The sequence below is a fragment of the Cricetulus griseus genome, chromosome 8 (genome assembly GCF_003668045.3).
Source record: "Cricetulus griseus strain 17A/GY chromosome 8, alternate assembly CriGri-PICRH-1.0, whole genome shotgun sequence".
NCBI lineage: Eukaryota > Metazoa > Chordata > Mammalia > Rodentia > Cricetidae > Cricetulus > Cricetulus griseus.
The window spans coordinates 59849615-59868199 of NC_048601.1; the positions used below are offsets into that span (position 1 = coordinate 59849615).

General features: G+C 41.6%; 1 pseudogene; it reads right to left on the reverse strand.

Moving 5' to 3' along the window:
- Positions 1-17025: 17025 nt before the first annotated feature.
- Positions 17026-17631, reverse strand: LOC113838491 (annotated as a pseudogene).
- Between the last annotated feature and the right edge of the window lie 954 nt (positions 17632-18585).

The window sequence follows — 18585 nt, forward strand, 5'->3', positions numbered from 1 at the left end:
TAGTTTGATAAGATGTCTAATATGAAATGAACATTCTTGAATTCTTTCCAAACTACTTGTTCTGCTAATAGATATAGCCATGAAAATGAGAATACTTTAGATCAAATCAGTGTTAAAAACAAAAACATACTATGAAGATAGGCAAAACAAGGGTTAAAACAATGTATTAATCTTGACTTAAAGGGTATCTCCTAAAGCTTGCTTGAGGATTAAAACACCAAAGTCAGTCACAATCTATAGAGATCAGGAGATGGGGTGGTGGTGATACACACCTTTAATCCCTACAGCCAGAAGCTAGTAGGTGGTGGTACACAGTTTTAATTATAAGACTCAGGATTAAGAGATAGACAGATCTCTGGGAGTCCAAGTTCACCCAGATCTACACAAGATTGATCCAGTCCTAAAGAGAAACAACTCATTCCTTTGATTCCAGGAACTGGGAGTCACATGCCCTTAATTCCAGCTTTAGGGAGGTATATAGGACAGAAGCAAGATCTTAGAGCTGGCGTTGATTCTCCAGCCAGACTAAAGATAAGAAGGCTCAATATCAGGCATTGATTCTCCAGCCACACAGAGAATAGGAAGACAATGAAGTCTCAGGATACTTCAGCCACACTGAGAATTTAGAGTCTGAGGTTTGGTGGAGTCAGGATCATCCCATTCACCTGAGGTAGTGGTAAGAGCTTGTGGCTTTGCTGCTTTGCTTTTCAGATTTTCCACTTGAAGCTTTAATTGTGAATAATATATCACCCCACTGATCCTTGGGAAGAGAGGAGAGTATATAACTAGGCTGTGTAGAGAGAGAAAACTTGCTGCCACAGCTGCTGGCTCACAGGCTGAGCTCTAAATGGAGTTTGTGTTGTATGCTGAAACTCTGAAGAGGACACTACTAAAATGTTCACAGTAACAATCTGCCACATCTTCAGCCTGAATGCTGATAGTGCTGAGGGTGAATTCTGACCTAGGCCCATTTCTACTGGACAAGTCAAGATACCCTGGTAGATACCCTGATGAATGGAGGACAGGCCTGCTTATGCTTGTGTCAATATCAGACTAAATAACTTGCTAGTGGAGCCCTGTGAGTACCCCTCCAACCTTGCATCTGATTGTCACCCTTGATTTGCAGACATATGCAGGGAGACTTTCCAGCTAAACCAGTTCCCACCACAACCCCTCTACTCCTCTCTAGAGTCCCCCTGAAGAAGCCTACATTTGTATCTCTTCCTAGAGGGAACACCTGGAAGTAGTGTTAGCTCCAAGCTCTCTTAGAGTATGTTTTACTTTATACACACATTCAAAAATTTATCTGGAATTCCACACTATGTAGTATACAGACAGGGCTATAAGTTACAATCACTTCCAGTTCCATTGAGTTTTAATGGCAGGATGGCTGCTGATGGTGAGACACGTTGTAAGAAACATTTTGGCTGGCATTCCTATCCCTTTTCCTAAGATATTTCCCTAAGACCACTATTATTCTTAACTTGCCACATACTGAGGTTTCAAGTGTCACACCTCTGCTCAGCTTGCTGATCAGGGCCTACAATCCAAGCCTTTGGGAGGCTGAGGCAGGAGGAACAGGAATTTGCAACAACCCATGATAAACACTATATACTACACAGGAACACAGCTAGACACCATCTCAAATGTATGTATGTACACACACTTCTGTCTCCCATTGCATAGAACTCCATTAATATGTTATCATTTATGTGAAGTTAACAACTTAATTTCCTATTCCTTAATATTGATTCTTTCCCTTCTTCGGTGTTTCAGTTTCTATCACTGTCCCCTGCATGTGTTCCCATAAACACACAATCGAACTGAACTCCCCAAATGCACAGATAGAAATATTAACATTAGAAAAGGTCGTGCTCTGTCTGTTCTGTGTTCATGGCCATGTTCAATGATCACCAGAGTAACTATGGAAGTTTTCTATAAGGGCCATGAAAGAACTTAGGAAAATCCAAACTGCACTTCACTGCTGCTTACACTGTGGATGAATGTTCCAGATGTTTCAGATACCCGACAGAGAACTTTAATTCTATGAAGAAAATTCTCAAAGTTCACATTGATATGTTATCAACAGGGAGAGTGCTTATTATCCATTTCTTTTAGAATTTATTTTGGATACTAGTTCCCATCTCTATGTCTCCCAATCAAAATTGAGAGCTACACTTATAATTGGATAATAGACATAGAGCAAAGGATAACCAGCCTACAATTCACAACCCCACATAAGCTAGAAAGCAAGGAGGACGCTAAGAGAAACATATATCAACACCAGCAGAAGGGGAAAGGGACAAGATTTTCTGAGCAAACTGGGAGCACAGGGGAGAGAGGAGGAGGTAGGAGAAAGAGGAGTGGCAGAGGAGAACATGAGGGATCAGGATGATTGAAGTGAGGGAAAAATAGAGAAAGAGGTCAAGAAAATAGATACCTTAATACGGGGAGTCATTATAGGTTTAAAGAAAAATCCGGCACTAAGGAAATGTGCAGGGATCCACAAGGAAGACCCCAAATAAAAATCTAGAGCAATGGTGGAGAGGCTACCCTTAGTGCCCTTACTCTAAAATGAGGTTGATGAGTACCGTAAATGCCATCCTAGAGCCTTCACCCTATAGCTGATGGAGGCAGAAGCAGAGATCCACCACTAAACACTTAGCTGAACTCCTGGAATCCAGTTGTAGAGTGAGGAGTGATGAGCAAAAGGGTCAAGACCATGCTGGGGAAACCCACAGAAACAGCTGACCTGAACAAGTAGGAGGGCATAGACATCAGTCTGACAGATGGGGAACCAGGATAGGTCTGAATCAGGCCCCCTGAGTGTGGACATCAGTTGGGAGACCAGCACAGTCTATGGGACATCTGGCAGTGGAACCAGTATTTATCCCTAGTGCACAAATGGACTTGGGAACCCATTCACTATGGAGGGATACTCTCTCAACCTAGATACATGGGGGAGGGACTAGACCCTGCCTAAAATGATGTGACAGACTTTGATGGGAGGAGTGAATGGGGAAAAGAATGAGGGATTGTTGGGGAGAATGAGAGTTTGAGAGTGAGAGGAAACTTCGATTAGTATGTAAAATAAGATTGTTTTTAATTTAAATTAAAAAATAAACTAAAAATCTTGAGAGCTATGCGTCATCCTTTAAAACATTTATTTAATATTTGTATGGTTTCTCTATAAATTGTCTTCTAAAAGGGTTGTGTAAGAAAGGCTTGGTACTCACCTGTTATATCCAGTCATTGAGAAGTGAGAGCACCATGACATTTCTAATGCAAACACTAGGTAAAGCCATTTATGATTCATAACAAATGACATTATCATGAGGTGATAGAAATCAAGAGGTGGAGAATGGCATGAGGACACAGGTCACAAGAGTGATACCTTTGAAACATCACTAGTCCTAGGTGTTCCTCTCCTCTCCTCTTCTTTCCTTCTTTTATTCAGTTCTCTCTCTCTCTCTCTCTCTCTCTCTCTCTCTCTCTCTCTCTCTCTGGATCATGATGTAAGATATCAATCCCATGTCTTCCTGCCCCCATGCTTTCTATCAGGAAAATGATGGGCTAAACCTCTGAAAATGTAAGCAACCACCCAATGGCTTCCCTTTATATGAGATGTATTGGTCATGGCAACTCTTCACAGAATAGAACATATAAAACTATAAAACAGGTTTATTTCTACCCAAACATCTCTGAGATTATTGGTTTTTAGACTATCTAATGTGGTCTACAAGACTTTGTTCCTCATGTAGCTCTGTGTTCTACAGTGACTAATCAAAAAGTTTTTATTAGATACATTAATTAGATGAGATATCACAATATTTTACTTGGCAAATAGCTTTCCCTTCCACAAGTCCTAAATTCTATTAAATACTATAAGATATGAAGAATAGAAAAGATGTCATGGTGACACAAATTATATCCCTCAATGAGGATAGAGTGAGGTTTCTCAGTATTCCAAGTTCAAAGGTCAATGGGGAGACATCAGAGTAGAATGCAGGCCATAAAGAAAAGAAGAAACCAGATGTGCTGTGGAAGATACACATAAAGGTTGTCTCTCTCTCTCTCTCTCTCTCTCTCTCTCTCTCTCTCTCTCTGTGTGTGTGTGTGTGTGTGTGTGTGTGTGTGTCCTTAAGTCTAACTTGTAGATCCCAGATTTCTGTGGATTTGAACTGCAGGGGTGGCTGGTTCAAGGGATTTCAGAGAAGAATTTTAGTATGTTATCTACAGATTGTTTTTGTGAAATTTTGATAAAGAATGTGGCTGGTTTTTGCCATTGTCCCAAAAAGTTTGCCTGAGGCTGAAGTGATATGTTTTTTTATTAAATCCATTGACAGAGGTAATCTCAAAAACAGCATTATATAGACTCTGCCATGTGCTTTTTAATGGTAACTCTAATTAAGATATATAATGAAAAGGAGCAACCTGAACGAGACAAAATACACAATGTAGACTAATATGAAGAACAACAGGAATTTTAATGGAGTTAAGTCCTGTGTTCAAGGAGATGAACAGATTAAAAAATGGAAAAAAAAGAGTAATGACCTCAGGGCAAGATCTTAACAGCTAAATTTCTGACTTGTCAGAGGAATTAAAGAAAGCTTAGAGCCAGGTGTGGTTGTACATGCCTTAAATCCCAGCACTGGGAAAGCAGGGCCTTGCAGATCTCTGATATTGAGTCCAGTTTGATCTATAGAGCAATTTCCTGGAAAGCCAAGCTTAGGCAGTGAAAGAAATCATGGAAAGCAGAAAGCTGGTGGAGATGTAATTCAATGAGGGGGGGGGGGTATGTTTCAGTCCAAAAAAGCAGCAGAATTTGGCAAGTTTCGCCATGTGATTCCAGCTTTAGAGTCAAGGACAGAAGACAGGGGTTATAGAATATTCTTCTGAGACTAAGGAAAGCTGGTGAGGCAAGGCTTGTGTCAGCGGTGTCCATGAATGAAGCACCAGAGAGGCCATTGCATGAAGCTATAAAGTTGAAGCCAGTCTACTCAGTTTATTGAACAGGAAAAGTGCCTTGAAAATAGTATCAGGTGGGTCTTTAATAAGCAAGCAAACAGTTAATTTGTAAAGCATGCACGATAGGGCAAACACACTTACATTGAGAATTCTGTTTCAAAGGTTCACCCTTTTTATTAGCAATATTTGTAGAATCACATGGTTGTATTGTCTGGCTAGAAACAGCTTAGAGACTGAGCTTCAATGGACAGCAACTCCAGGAGGTTTTGGTATAGCCGTGGAGCATTGTGAGAGGAAGCGCTAGACCTTGCTGACAGTAATAGGTTGCAAGATCATCAGCCTCCACAGGGTGGATGGTGAGGGTGAAGTCTGTCCCAGACCCACTGCCACTGAACCTGGCAGGGACCCCAGATGCTAGTTTGGATGCATCATGGATGAGGAGTTTGTAGAGCTGTCCTGGTTTCTGTTGATACCAGTTCATAAGAGGAATACCAGCTGTATTGACACTCTGGCTGGCTCTGCAGGAGATGGTAGCACTTTGCCCTGGAGACATAGTCAAGGTCGCTGGAGATTGGATCAGCACAATGTCCCCAACAGAACCTATGGTGATAGGATATACTGAAAGCACCCCAATGTAAAGGCATCATATATGTGGAACCTGTAACAGCAGTCATGAACTATACTCTGAGAAACAGAAAATAAAATGGAAATTTAAAACCAATTAAATGCCATAATTTCATTGATCAGGACACCAAGTCATAAAATTCAATAATGGCCACAGTGAATTTTCACCTGGAACCCTGAGCAACAGTACCCACAGCAAAAGAGCAGCTGACCCCATCTCTGAGACCTGGACTAGAGGCTGTTTCTTGGTTCCTAGCAAACTGCCTTTAAAGATGGCTGAACTATCTGCACTGTGGCTAATGTCTCAATATGCAAATCAGCTCAGAAGAGCTTGACTTGATACTCACAGGACACCTGCTCTTGTGTAGCCCTATGGCAGTTAGGATTAACAAAGAATCCCCTTGAGTATTTTAGTGTATCCCAGGTGATTTGTGACAGGCACTGTGGAATCATCATGTTCTTTTACTGAGAGGTTTCATGTGGGGAGAGCACTGTTACTGTTGTGCTGTAAAGGGTGTGAGTTGCAAAAGCACTGTGATCCCTCAAAATTAAACTTTTATTTATTTGTACTTTCTGTGTATTGCGTTTTGTCTGCATCTATGCCTGTGCATCGTGTGTGTGTATGTGTGTGTGTGTGTGTGTGTGTGTGTGTGTGTGTGTGTGTGAGAGAGAGAGAGAGAGAGAGAGAGAGAGAGAGAGAGAGAGAGAGAGTCTGTGTGTAGAGACTTGTGATCCATGAGAACTAGGCATACAGGAGGCTATGAATTGCCATATGGATGCTGTAATCTGTGCCCATGTCCTCTGCAAGACCAGAGAGGGCTATTTACCACTCAGATAACACCCCATCCCCAAACTAATTTTTGAATCTCAACACAGCATCAATGTATTTATTGGCATTGTGATACTTCTCAAAAAGAGAAAACAATCTGGTTTAGTAAGAAAGAAATATGTGTCATTGTTTGGATTAGAAATTGAAGTTGGCCTCATCCTTTCAATTTGTAATGGGGTACTACTCAGCAGAAAAAGGCAATGGAATCTTGAAATTCCCAGGCAAATGGATGAAACTAGAAAAAATCCTGAGTGAAGTACCCCTGTCACAAAAAGACAAACATGGTATGTACTCACTCATATATATGAATTTTACACATAGAGCCTACAATCCTCATCACATAGGGAACTAGGAAACAAGAAGTACAGGTTTGTCGTTTCCATCTATCCAAGGGGAAAGTGACTACGTTCACCAAGAAACCAGTCCTGAGTTGAATTACAGAATTTGCTTAATGTAGTTCCAGATATTTTAGAAGGCAATTATCAATTGACCATATAGAATCCATTCAAGGATTGTGATCCTGACACATTGTGGTGACGGTGGGGGACATACATTGTCACATAACTTTCCAGGATTATCTTTGTGTTTTCTTAGATCTAAAGGACCATGGATGGCAACCACTCCTTAGGTGCAGGTGGTTCATCTTTCCTTATATCCAGTTCCTTGTTTAAGTTCCTCATGGGATTCTTGGTAGGTACTCTAGCTGGATTAGTAGATTAAGAGCCACACCTTGTCTTTCTTATGTATGTAGACTGCATATGCTCCTGCTTGGGGGCTCAGAACTGGTACCTCAAGTAGGGCCTGTTTCAAATGACTGAATGCATGTAGAGTTTCTGTCTATCATATGAAGAGGTGAATTCCTGATGCCTAGATATCCAGTATGGATATAAGCCAGGACCACATCTCCCTACCCATTGCTACTGATTGCTGCCAGAATCCATGATACTCAGAAGCCACTATTCCTATACTGTTTGAGGTTTTGGGGAAAAGTAAATAAGGAAGAATGCCCAATACTGTCTTTGCTCTGTGTTCCAGCCCATCTAATGAAATGAGCTCAGTATTTCTTCTGAAGTCTGATAAAATTAAACTTTAGACTCTCTTTTACTTTAGAGATTAAAATGTAATTACATAATTTCCCCTCCCCCTTCTCTTCCCAGTACCACTCCTTGCTCTCATTCAAATTCCTTTTCATTAGTCTTACAAGCATCTATGTATACACATATCTGAAATACATAAATATACTGTACTGTGTGTGTATAAAATTTACATGTATGTATGTGTTCAGGCTGACTCTATGGTATCAGATAGCTCTTTGTGTTTTCCCACTTTAGGAAGACTATTTCTCCTGGACCTATGAGTTACCTGTAGTTCTTTGTGTAGTGTTAAACCCTTGTAGGCTTTCACCTACCTAGTTTGGAGTGTCATTGTTATCCTCAACCAACTCATGTCTAGACAATCATTTAGTGGGAGTTAACAAATGCAGCCTCTGACATTCCTAGGAAACACAGTCTCACAGCAAACCTCCTGTTTCTCTGAATTTGCAATCACTCAGCTGCCTCCTCCAACATGACCACTGAGCTTTAGGTGAGGGAATTGTTTTGTATATATGTCAGTTGGGAATAATCTCCACAACCTTGCAATTTATCCAGTTGTGGTTTTCAATATATTCTCCATATGTTACGAAGAGAATTTCACTGGGTGAGCATTGAAGACTACACTGTTGTTATGTTTTAGGACAAGTATCTATAGGTAGGTAGTGTGATTCTTTAGTAAAGTGTTGATTAAAGGATCTGTTGCAGATCCAGTAATTCCCTAGTCCTATTTATTTGTCTAGGCATGAGTCTTTCACTAGGCATGAGTTCCTCATTGTTGCTTTGAAGTGTTATGATGGCTTTCGGCTGGAAAGTTAAGGCAACTCTTCCTACGTTCCCGAGAGAATTCCCCAGTGGATGCAAAAATGAAGGTATCCTCCATGTATTGGAAGAGACTAACATGTGAGTCAGAGTATCAAGTTATGTCCTTTACTACTGTCTCTCCATAGTGATGGCTATCTAGAAACCCATGGGGTATATAGTCCAGATGAACTGACTGATCTGGTTTGAGTGTTCTCAAAAGCAGACACAGAAATATCCAGGGTGCAAGGTCATACAGGACAAGGCATCTTTTAAAGATGACTGTGAACTATTTGGTTTCCTAAGTCAAGTAGTGCTAACAAATGATAGAAATTGGGGCTACAAGATAGATACAGATCAGGTACAGTTAACAAAGATGGCGTGTACTGACCTCCATTCCTCATCAGTCTTTTCAACCCTGGATATAGGGTGTTACAGAGAGTGCTGTATGATTTTGTGATGCTGTAACAGTACCCTCTCTATGATTATTTCAAGCCATTAAAAGTTTCCAATATTAGAAGATACTTTCTTATACTCTTCCTTGTTACCTATCTTCTCTGGGGCTGTGGATTTGCATCCTGATAATCTTTTACTTTACTTCTAAGATCCATTTATGAGTGACTAACACCATTTTGTCTTTCTGTGTGTGGGTTACCCCACTCAGGGTGGTTTTCTTTCTAATTACATCCATTTCCTTAAACATTCATAATATCATTGTTTTTCACTGCTGAGTAATACTCCATTGTGTCAATGTATCACATTTTCTTTATTCATTCTTCAGTTGAGGGGATTCTAGGTTGTGTCCAGATTTTGGCTATTAAAAGTAATGCTGCTATTAATATAGTTGAGCAAGTGTCCTTGTGTTTTGTAGCTAGGACTCTCATGTGAGAGAGAACATGTGAGCTTTGTATTTGAGGCCTTTGATGATATCATACAGTTTTTTAACCTAAAAATTAAAACCACCCTACTTAGACAGTCGAACTGTTATAATGTGCTACTTGTCTTTGGAAAATTATACAAAACTGTTTAGACAATTTTCTATAAGAAAAACTGCAGATCAATGAATTACAGCTGAATCCTGTACCCCATGGAGAACACAGCTTTACAGGCAACCCTGAATGGTTCTCTCAGCTTTTCCATCCTCAGACAAGAAATACAGAACCTAAGAATAAACATTGTTCAAACACCTTCTAAATAAGTGTATGTGATTAGAGGTAATGAAATTTTTAATGTATCAATAATCTTTGCTCTTCTAAAGAGGGTTAGTGATTTCTAGATGATCTTTTTTTTTACAAGTCAATCTCTGTTGCCTCTCCCTTCTCTCCTCCCCTGCCTCCCACTGATCCCCTGTCCCAACCCTTTTCTGCTTCCCAGGGAGAGTGGGGACTTCCATGAGGGATCTTCAAAGTCAGTCATATCATTTGGAGAAGGACCTATACCCACCCCCATGTGTCTAGGGTGAGAGAGTATCCCTCTATGTGGAGAGGACTCCCAAAGTCCATTCCTATGCTACGGATGAATACTAATCCAATACCAGAGGCCCCACAGATTGCCCAGACATCCAAACTGATATCATTATTAAGGTGGTCTGGAACAGTCCTATGCTGGTTTGCCAGCTATCAGACTGGGTTCCATGAGCAGCCCCTTGTTCATGTGAGATGTTTCTGTGGGATTCTCTGCACTGGTCTTGACCACTTTTGTCCTCATTTCTCCCTCTCTGCAACTGGATTCCAGAGTTCAGTTCAGCATTTAGCTGTGGGTATCTGCTTCTGCTTCCATCAGCTACTGGATGAAGGCTCTAGGATAGCATATAATGTAGTCATAAATCTCATTATCGGAAAAGGACATTCAAGGTAACCTCTCAACTATTGCTTGGATTGTTTGTAGGGATCAAACTTGTAGATTTCTTGGCATTTCCCTAATGTCAGAATTCTCTATTTATTTATTTATTTTAATTAGAAACAAGAATGTTTTACATGTCAATCCCAATTCCCTCTCCTTCCTCTCCTCCATCCCCCCACCCAACACCCTATATATCCCACACCCTTTCTGCTCCCCCAGGAGGGTGAGGCCTTCCATGGGAGATATTCAGAGTCTATCATATCCTTTGGGATAGGGCCTACTAACACCTGATTTTTGACAAAGAATCTAAAGTTATACAATGAAAAAAGAAAGAATCTTCAACATATGGTGCTGGCATAATTGGATGCTGGAATGTAGAAGATGCAGATAGATCCATGTCTACTGCCATGCACAAAACTTAATTCCAAATGGACCAAAGACCTCAACACAAATCCAGCCACACTGAACCTGTCAGAAAAGAAGATAGATGGTATCCTCGAACAAATTGGTACAGAAGAAAGCTTCATGAACATAACACCAGTAGCACAGAAACTGAGATTGACAATTAGTAAAGGGGACCACCTGAAACTGAGCAGCTTCTGTAAGGCAAAGAATACAATCAGCAAGACAAAACAGCAGCCCACAGAATGGGAAAACCTCTTCAACAATCCCACATCTGACAGAGATTTCCTAAATATTCAATGAACACAAGAAGCTAGCCACCAAAACACCAATCAATGCAATTAAAAAGTGGAATGCAGAATTAAATAGAGAATTCTCAACAGAGGAATCGATAAACACAGAAAGACACTTCAGAAAGTGCTCAACATCCTTAGCAATCAGGGAAATGAACTCAAAACAACTCTGAGATACCATCTTACTGCTGTCAGAATGGCTAAAATCAGTAACACCAATGACAGTTTATGCTGGAGTGGATATGGAGAAAGAGGAACACTCCTCTCTTGGTGGTTGAGGTGAAAACTTGTACAACCACTTTGGAAATCAGTATGGTGATTTCTCAGGAAAATGGGAATCTACCTCAAGATTCTGAAATTGCTCTCTTGGGTATATACCAAAAAGAAGCACACTAATACTACAAAGACATCTGTTCAATGATGATAATCACAACATTATTTGTTCCAGAACCTGGAAACAACTTAGATGCCGCTCAACTGAAGAATGGATAGAGAAAATGTTCTCTCAATGGAGAACTACTTGGCAGAAAAAAAAAACCCAATTGAATCTTGAAATTCACAGGCAAATGGATGGAACTAGAAGAAACCATTCTGAGCGAGGTAACCCAGTCACAAAACGACAAACATGGTATGTACGCACTCATATGTGGATTGTAGACATAGAGTAGAGGATTACCAGCCTACAATCCACACTGCCAGAGAAGCTGGTAAACAAGGAGGGCCCTAAGAGAGACATACATGTTCCCCTTGAGAAAGGGAGAGGGAAAAAGATCTCCTGAGCAAATTGGGAGCATGGGGGGGAGGGAAGAGGGAACTAGGAGAATGAGAAGGGGAGAAAAAGAGGGGTAAGAAAGATATGATGGGGCAGAGAGATTGAGTTGGGGGAAGAACAGAAGAGAGCAAGATAAGAGATAGTGTAACACAGGGAGACATAGGTTTAAAGAGAAATCAGGAACTGGGGAAATGTCTGGAGAGCTATAAAGATGACACCAACTAAGAATTTAAGCAACAGAGGAGAGGCTACCTTAAATACCCTCTCCTGATAGAGACTGATGACTAATTCATATGCCATCTTATAGCCTTCATCCAGCAGCTGGTGGAATTAAAAGCAGACACCCATAGATAACCTTGAATCTGAATTGAAATCCAGTTTCTAAGAAGGAAGACAGATGAGCATAGGGGTCCATACAAGGCAAATGAAATGTACAGAAAAAGCTGACTTGAACAAGGGGGAGCTCTTGGTCCCCAGACTGATAGCTTGGATACGAGCATGGGACTGATCCAGACCACCTGAATGTTGGTGTCAGTGAGGAGACCTTGGAAATCTGTGGGGCCCTTTGTAGTGGATCATTACTTATTCCTAGCATAGGAATGGACTTTGGGAGCCCATCCCACATGGTGGGATACTCTCTGAGCCTAGACACAAGGGGGTGGGCCTAGGCCCCATCCCACAGGATATGACAGGCTTTGAAGGCACACTACATAAGGCCTCATCCTCTCTGGGGAGCAAAAAGTATATGGGATAGGTAGGGTGTTAGTTAGGGGGAGAGGCAGGGGAGGAGGGGAGGGAAAGGAACATGGGATCAACATGTAAAATAACCATATTTCTAATAAAAAATAAAAAACACACAAAAATATTGAATTAAAAAATTCAAAAAACAAACAAATAAACAAAAAAACACAAATGACCCAGAAGACCAAGGGTTTATCCTATGCCTTTTCTGGGGGACGCTCAGGATGCAATCCATTTCAGTATTTGAGAGAGGAGCACCAAGTTTCACTAAGCCCATGAATTATAATGGTGTTATGTTTGGACATGAGGACCTTTCTCCCTATCAAAGACTTGATATTGGAAATGTTTGAGTTTCACTTGTATTATATACATAATGTTCCCCATGGTCAATACATCCAGTTCGGGCACCATGGAGAATTGCCTGTCATGAAAGAACCCCAGCTAACCTGGGGTTTGTCTTAAAGGCTGCAGTCCTGTGTGGAGTTGATGGTGAGAGTCCAGAGGGAAACAAGTCCAGCATTGTAATTTGCCTTGTGTTTCAGACAGGGACATTGCCAGGACTTCTGATACTGTCCACCAGTTGGGATTAGAAAGCTAAGTGGTTGATTGACTGGGTTGATTCTAAGTTTAGGTTTCCAGCCTCCTTCTTTATCCAATGCTCACAGCTCACTGCCTTTTCTGCTGATGATGACATTTAGATTAATTCCTCTTAGTAAAGCCAATTTCCCCTTTTTTTCCCTCTATCTTATTAAACCAGATTGTTTCTCTCTTTGAGAAGTAGTACAATGTAAAATATGGTGGTATTATAAGATGCAAAAAATTAGTTTAGGCAGGAGAGATGGCTTAGTAGTTAAGAGCCCTTCTTGCTCTTGAAGTGGACTTGGGTTCACAGCAATTAAACATTTATGAGCTGATTTGCATATTGTGATATTAGCCACAGTGCAGATTTCTCTAACCATCTTTAAAGGCAGCTTGCCAGTGCCTAACAAGCAACCTCTATTTCAGATCTCAGAGATGGGGTCAGTTGCTCTCCTGCTTTGGGTACTGCTGCTCTGGGTTCCAGGTGAGAGGATGCAGTTTGGGGAGTATCCATTGTGGCCATCATTGTTTTTATGCTTTGGTTTCATAATCACATCTCTGAGTTTTTCAAGTTTACAGTCCTTGCTTAGGATAGTGAACCTATATTGTTATTAGTTTCCTACTGCTTCATAACAAGTTAATAAAAATGATGTAGTGGCAACCACATCACCTATAATCTGAGAGTGTATGTGCCTGGGTCCTCTCTCAGGTCCTATAGGCTACAGTCAAGGGGTTGTCAAGGCTGCACTCTCACCTGGGTACCCAGAGAGTCTTTTCCCAAGGCCTGTGAGGGTATTTGGACCATCGCTTTTAGACGTGTCTTTCTGTAAACAGTGCAGCCAGGAAACGCATATGGAGCTGGGTATTACCCAGACTTAAACACATAGTCTGTGAGATCTCACATCTTTCTTCTCTATGACATTCCCTTGTCTCATCTACACTGTTTTACCCTATTTTGTGTTTCTCTAACTGAATACCAAAAGCTGGGGATGTAACAGAAAATGCATCTATTTGTTTCTGCTCTGGGTTTGAGGAATCCTAAGAGCATGTTACTATAATTGGACCACATCTCCTGAGGGTTTTCTTTGTGTTTCAAAACATAATAGAAGACATCACATCCTGGTATTGACAGTTAGTCAGATCTTCTATTTTTGCCTCTAACTATAAAGCTAATGTGTCTCATGGGGGCCTTCCCATAATGAACTCACGTAACCCTAACTACCTCCCAAACAAAATACTATTGAATTCCTTGACCTGAATTTGAACATTGAGTTTCCAACTCTTACATTTGGCATGATGCACTCATGCCCACTCTTTCTTACCTTTCTTCTTCACTCTTGAGCTACATATTGTGTCTTGTTCATGTGTATTCTTTCCTGCTAGTTCCTGCTATGGTTGGTGCCCCACAGAGATGTCCTTCTGGTCAATCTTCACTGGTTACAGTAGGTTGATTCTCTCCCTCTTCTAAACATAAAGGATTTTCACAGCAACCAACAGGGACAGTCTGATTATGTGTTTTCTATTTTTTTGGTATGCGAATTTCTAATTACTTCCTCTTCCTTACATCTGATCCTGTTGTTTAACAATTAGTTGCTAACCTTTACCAGTCACTACAAATTCAGGATTTCCATCTTCCTCTCATTAAGACATGGTCCAGTTAGAGAATTTAACAATAACATTCTGACATTGCAAGCTGTTAGGGCATTTCCTCATCAAGTCCTATCATCCTCCACACTGGTGATGAAATCAGTTTGTCTGAATCATGCCTAGTCCTTTGTATTTCATTCAAATGTTATGGTTAAGCACCCAGTCACAAAGCATGTTCCTGCCTAGTGCTTTGATAGACTGAGCAGACTCAATAGACACATATGCTAGATTGTCCTGGACTTCCAGGAGAAAACATGGGCCTGCCTTGTGGTGTTAGAGAGAAGGAGCATTGTTATAGTGAGCAAATATCCAGTGTGTTAAGGGGTAGAAAGAAACAAAATGGTTCATTGCTTATTAGACAGAGGACTATCTGAAGAAGGGAAAGCATTGAGCAGCAGGTTGAAGTGGGTGACATGATTGCTACTTAGTGTCATGGTAATTTCTAGACCTGGGCTGCTGCTGAGACCCATGCCTAGATTTATGGCCTTGATGCAATGACAGTCTGTGTTGATGCCTGATGTCTTTGATACCACCAGAGAGGAAAGGGATGCACAGAGTTGGCCCTGCCTCTTTTGTGTGCCAAGTGGTAGCATGAGTAAGGGAAAGATCAACTCTTCCCTTTGGCCATCAATACCACAAAAGTTCTGGGACCTGATTCAATGAGATGTTTCCTCCTTGATCTGCAGTGTGGTGGAGGGGGTGAGGGAAAAATGCCCTCTCCGCTTCCCCTACTGCTACAAGCTGGCGAGGGACCTGACCCTGCACCAGTTGCAGCACTCAAGAAAAGCAGACCCATCTGAGTATGGCGGTTGGCTCCTCTGAGTATGGGAGACCTGGCCCCTTACCGCATCTGCCATAGGTGGCATGGCTGGGGGAGAAATGCCCCAAATGCCTGAGGCAACTGGGAGAACTGGCTCTTAGGTTCAAGAGCAGTAGGACTCCCCCTACTCCCAACAGCAGAAACAATTGGGAGAAAAGGCCCTGCACCTTGCATGAGCAGCACAATAGAGCTAACCCTGTTGACAGAGGTGTGGGTGAGCCAGGCCCAAAGTTGTGAGAATGGGATATCTGTCCTCATTCCCCATCTGTCATGTAGCAGCATAGGCTGGGGAGAGATCTCCAGCCCCTGCCTGTCAAAGCCTGAGGTAGGTGAGATAGAGGTCACCATTTCTCATCAGTCATGTGATAGCATGAAGGAAGGGGGGCAGAATTCCATCCCCCACTAAAGGTGGGAGAGCTGTCCCTGCCCCTCATCAGCTGCAGCACTCATGAAAGTGGTCCACACATCTCAAGTGGTTAACAGAGTAGATCTCGCCTTATAGATATAGATGTGGGAGAACCAATTTTGGGGATGTAGATCCTATATTTTTCTGGATTTGAACTGTAGGAGGGCTGCTTCAAGGGGTTTCACAGAAGAATTTTAGTATGTTATCTAGTGATTACTCTTTTGAACTCTTGATGAAGAATGTGGCTGCTTTTTGGATTGTCACAGCAAGTTTACCTGAGGCTGAAGTGATAGATTTGGAATAAATCCGTTGACAGAGGTAATCTCAAAAACAGCATTGTATAGGCTCTGTGATGTACTTTTTAATGGTAACTCTAATTAAGATATATAATGAAAACAAGCAAGCTGAACAAGACAAAATGCACAATGTAGACTTATATGAGGAGCAACCGGAAGAAAAATGGAGTTAAGTCCTGTGTTCAAGGAGATGAACAGATTAACAGATGGAATAAAAGGAGTAGTGACCTCAGGGCAAGATCTTACCCAGCCAAATTTCCAACTTGTGAAAGGTATTAAAGAGAAGCTTATAGTCAGGTATGGTTTACATGCCTTAAACTCCAGCACTGGGAAAGCAGTGGCTGGCATTTCTCTTGGCTTGAGGGCAATCTGATCTACAGAGCAAGTTCCAGGACAGCCAAGCTTAGGCAGTGAAAGAAATCATGGAAACCAGAAAGCTGGTGGAAATGTAATTCAATGAGGCAGTTATGTTTCAGTCCTGAAAAGCAGCAGAATTTGGCAACTCTGGCCATGTGGTTCTGGCTTTAGAGTCAAGGACACAAGACAAGGATTATAGAATATTCTTATTCTTCTGAGACTAAGGAAAGGTGCTGAGGCCAGGCATGTATCAGGAGTGTCCCTGAATGAATCCCCAGAGAGGCCACTTAATGAAGCTATAAATTTGAAGCCTGTCTACTCAGTTTATTGAACAGTAAAAGAGCCTTGAAAATAGTATCAGGTGGGTCTTTATTAAGTAAGGAAACACTTATTTGTAAAGCATGCGCAATAGGGCAAACACACTTACTTTGAGAATTCTATTTCACAGATTCAGACTCTTTACAAACAATATTGGTAGAATCACATGGTTGTGGTGTCTGGCTAGAAACAGCTTAGAGACTGAGCTTCAGTGGACAGCAACTCCAGGAGGTTTTGGTTTAGCCCTGGAGCACTGTGAGAGGAAGCGCTAGACCTTGCTGACAGTAATAGGTTGCAACTTCATCAGCCTCCAAAGGGTGGATGGTGAGGGTGACGTCTGTCCCAGACTTCTCTGCCACTGAACCTGGCAGGGACCCCAGATGCTAGGTTGGATGAATTATAGATGAGGAGTTTGGAGAGTTGTCCTGGTTTCTGTTGATAACAGTTCATAAGAGGAATACCAGCTGTATTGACACTCTGGCTGGCTCTGCAGGAGATGATGCCACTTTGCCCTGGAGACACAGTCAAGGAAGCTGGAGATTAGTCAGCACAATTCCCCCAGTAGAACCTGTGGTGATAAGCACATATTGCTGTCACACATATACTAATATCTCCCCAATGTAAAGCCATCATATATGTAGAACCTGTAACAGCAGTCATGAACTATAGTCTGAGAAACATAAAATAAAATGGAAATTTAAAACCAATTAAATATCATAATTTCATTGATCAGGATACCAAGTCATAAAATTCAATAATGGCCACAGTGAATTTTCCCAATATTACAGTCTCTCACCTGGAACCCCGAGCAACAGTACCCACAGCAGAAGAGCAGCTGACCCCATCTCTGAGACCTGGACTAGAGGCTGTTTCTTGGGTCCTAGCAATCAGCCTTTAAAGATGGCTGAACAATCTGCACTGTAGCTAATGTCTCAATATGCAGATCAGGTCAGAAGAGCTTGACTTAGTGCTCACAGGATACCTGTTCTTGTGTCACCCCATGGCAGTTAGGATTAGCAAAGAAGTATTTTTTGTATTTAGAGTGTTTTAGTGTATCCCAGGTGATTTTGTAACAGGCCCTGTGGAATCATCATGTTCTGTTACTGAGAGGTTTCATGTGGGGAGAGCACTGTCAATGCTCTGCTGTAAAGGGTGTGAGTTGCAAGAGCACTGTGATCCCTCAGAACTAAACTTTTATTTATTTGTACTTTATGTATATTGCGTTTTGTCTGCATCTATGCCTCTACATAGTGTGTGTGTGTGTGTGTGTGTGTGTGTGTGTGTGTGTGTGTGCGTTTGTGTGCATGGGAACCTGTAGCCATGCCTACTTAGGGGCTGGCTACAGGTCTACCTGACCCCACCTGCGAGGGTGTGGTCAGGGTGAGGTAGAGTAAGAGTTTCAGTTGGCTGAGTTTCACTTTCAGTTTTCACCCCTTTCGGCTTGCTGTACAGACTGCTGCCAAGCTGGCTGGCTAGGTCGCTCTGTAAGTAAGGCTTTTCCCTATTAAATACCCTTATATTCCTACTTGGCTCCGTATTGGTAATATCCCACTCCTGACACCAGATAAAAGCAGCTCTCTCTGATCCATGGTTCGCCTGGTTGTAGGGGACTTATTTCATCTCTTATTTCATCTTGTCACATGTATGTCAAAAGCATGTCACATACATTTCACACACATGTCACACACATGTCACACGCATGTTGCATGCATGTCACAAGCATGTCACAAGCATGTCATAAGCATGTCGCATGTATGTCACATATCACATACATGTCACATGCATGTCACAAGCATGTC